Genomic DNA, 3,578 nt, shown 5'->3' on the forward strand with positions numbered 1-3,578 from the left:
GCACTCAGCCATAAGAAGACAATGGCAAAGCTCTTCTGAAAAATTGTCAAGAAACAGAGACTAATCCATGTAGTTGCCAGGATCAAGACTGACTGCTAATATCTAATCTAATGGAAGCTTTTTCATTATTCATAGCAGTAGTAGTAGAAAAAAACACCTTGTCCTTGCAATGAGGGATGTATGATTATACTACCTAAATTAAGAGTCTAGTTGCATCCAATAGATTGTTTTACATTTATGAATGCACAGTTACTACGAAAATTGATAACTTGCCAATACTGCCTCATTACCAGGAAAACCAGAGGATGCTGCTTGGGAAAATCACCCTCTTCTCCCCCTCCCTTCCCTCTCTCTCTCCCTCCCTCCTTCCCCCCCCCCTCTCTCACACACACACCCCACCCCACACACAGAGTTATGAGAATGTCAGTGAAATCCTAACAAGATGGAATTAGGAAAAGCTTTTCTCTCATATTCAAATGACTGACACACTGCTGCAGTCAGAAGCTGTCTAATTTGTTAAGGACTGCTTGTGGTAAGAAAAATACAGAACTCGTTTTTCACAAGGGAAAAGTTAGTTGTTTGAGCTGTTACAGTTAATAACTGTTGCTCCCCTGAGACCAAGGCAGCAGCACCAGCCCAGTGTTTGTTTCACCTTGAAATTGGAAGACTCAGTTTTCTTCCATTTGACAAACTGATGTCTAACCTATCCCTATTATGAGGAAGCTGAAATATGAAGCACATTGGTACAGACTTAGAAAGCCGGGGTTATATTCCTGATGGAAACAAATTGATTTAGTTTTGCTCAAGTCACATAGGCAGCTTACTGTCTTGTTTTCTTAGAGCCACTGACATGAATTTGTTGTCACGGTTTCCACTTTATTTAACTTCATTTTGTTTGTACTTTGTTTACCTGGTAATTCAAGTAGAATTGCTGCTCCACATTGCACAGAACTGTTAAACTGTTCTATGTTGCTTCTTCTAAAACATGGCCTTAGATTGATTGTGTGATCAAGCTGGCTCAATGTACTAGCATTGCACTAGTACTCATGTTTTCTTCTTCCATTTTGAACTCATTTGGACGCTAACAGAACTGTGCTTGATCCTCTCCCCTACCTGGAAATTTCAAGCAACCATAATTAAACATAGTGGAATACATGAAGATGGCATTAATTTATGGTAGATCAGTGGAGAAAAGAATATTGGGTTCATGAATACATAACCTCTACCACATGGAAAACAGCCAAAATTAATCTGTGTCTATGTACTGTATGTGTGTTTGTCCTGTGTAATCAGAGATTGGTAACATTGGTATAGGGGCCAGAGCCCATGTCTGTGAATGGCTGGTGGGCTGCTATCTCCCTTTCTTTTGCACAAAATATCAGTGTGGGATTCAAATTTTTTTATTACCGGTTCTCTGGGCGTGGCTTGGTGGGCATGGCAGGGAAAGGATACTGCAAAATCTCCATTCCCTCCCCACTCCTGGGGGAAGGTTACTGCAAAATTCCATTCCCTCCACACCCCACTAACCTGCTTTCCAGCTCCATTCTCCTGTGCAGGGCAACAAAAGAAGACTCAGCCGATCAGCTGGGACTCAGAAGGCAGAGAAACTACTACATGACAAACTACTACATGACAAACTACTCCTAAAACTAAAATCTTATGGTATCTCTGGACAACTGCATAAATGGATAGAAGCATTCCTGTCAAATAGACAATAAATGGTCAAAATTGGGAGTGTCCTATCAAATTCTGTACCTGTCAATAGTGGTATGATCTAGGACCAACTCTCTTCATACTCTACATAAATGACCTCTGTGATCACATTAAGAGCAACTGCATTCTCTTCGCTGATGATGTAAAGCTGTTCAATACCACAGACAATACTGCTACCCTTCAAAAAGATCTTGACTATGTATCAGAATGGTCAAACAAATGGCAACTTCAAATCTCAACAAATAAATGCTCAGTCTTACATATTGGCAAAAAAAATATCAGAAAATAAAATACAAGCTGAATAGTCAAGACCTTGTTGATGATCCAAGCTCTGTAAAGGACCTTGGAATACTCATCTCTAATGATCTAAGTGCTAGAGCCCACTGTAACTACATAGTCAAAAAAGCATTAAGAGTTGTTAACCTAATCCTACGTAGCTTTTTCTCTGGTAATATCATACTACTAACTAGAGCATACAAAACATTTGCTAGACCAATACTTGAATACAGCTCATCAGTCTGGAACCCACATTACATATCTGATATTAGCACAGTTGAGAAAGTCCAGAAATATTTCATAAGAAGAGTTCTCCATTCCTCTACTCATTGTAGAATACCTTATGCCACCAATTCTAGCCCTAGAAAACCTTGAATTACTCCATCTTTGGTCTGATCTAAGTATGGTATATAAAATCATACATTGCAATGACTTACCTGTCAATGAATACTTCAGCTTCAACACAAGAGCAAACAATAGATACAAACTCAAGGTTAACCGCAGCAAACTTGATTGCAGGAAATATAACTTCAGCAACAGAGTGGTTAATGTCTGGAATACTCTACCTGACTCTGTGGTTTCTTCCCCAAACCCCAAAAACTTTAACCTTAGACTGTCTACTATTTACCTCACCCGTTTCCTAAGAGGTCTGTAGGGGGCGTGCATAAGCGCACCAATGTGCCTACCATCCCTGTCCTATTGTTTCTTTTATTTTTCTGATATGTACCCATTTCATGTATTCATAACTATGTATATACTTATACCTATTATCTTGTAAGCGATTGACAAATCAAAATAAATAAAAAATAAAAATAAATAAATAAAATAGAATAGATGGGGGTGGGGCCAATCAGAGGTGGTATCTGCCGGTACTCAAAATTTCTGCTACCAGTTCTCTAGAACTGGTCAGAACCTGCTGAATACCACCTCTGGCACAAATACAATGGCATTTAGAAAAACTCATCTGAGAAAACCATAGAGAGGCATGGCCAGAGGGAAAAATGAAGACAAGTTCTGCAGTCTTATGGTGCCTCTTGTGGTTGAGGAAATAAATGCTTACAGAAGAAGGATGTCAGCTCTTCGAGGTATCCAGACAAGAAGCACAAATTACAAATACTACACCAGCATCACCTTTATTGTAAGGTTACAATACTAGAATCTTGCAAGTGTGAAAGCACTTCTTTCTTCCTTTACTTTTACTTTCAAGAAAACCAGGGAGGCTTCCTTTTGAAATGTTTCCCAGGTTCCTTTTCCTTTTGTGGGCTGAGATACCTTTTGCATGATGATTGTCTAGTCTGTGTCTCTTTCTTTTATCTTCCAAGGTCATTCCCACATATCATTATAGAGGATGAAAAGACATCAAGAGATCTGAGCTACAATGAGCCAGATGGATATGACATATGTATCTTTCTGTGGCTGATTAGACTGATCCAAGATTACAAAATGCTCTGTAAACGTTCAAGAGTTCAAGAACTCTTTATCAGACAAGATTCTTTTAAAGAAAACAGAAAAAAACTTATTGAGATAGGAAAGGAAGAATTCTAGCATATCTGGGAAAGGTGATACCCAGCATGTCTTCAGTCTTAGAT

The sequence above is a fragment of the Pseudonaja textilis genome, chromosome 4 (assembly GCF_049901715.1).
Source record: "Pseudonaja textilis isolate UNSWEBS1 chromosome 4, rPseTex1.2, whole genome shotgun sequence".
Lineage (NCBI taxonomy): Eukaryota > Metazoa > Chordata > Lepidosauria > Squamata > Elapidae > Pseudonaja > Pseudonaja textilis.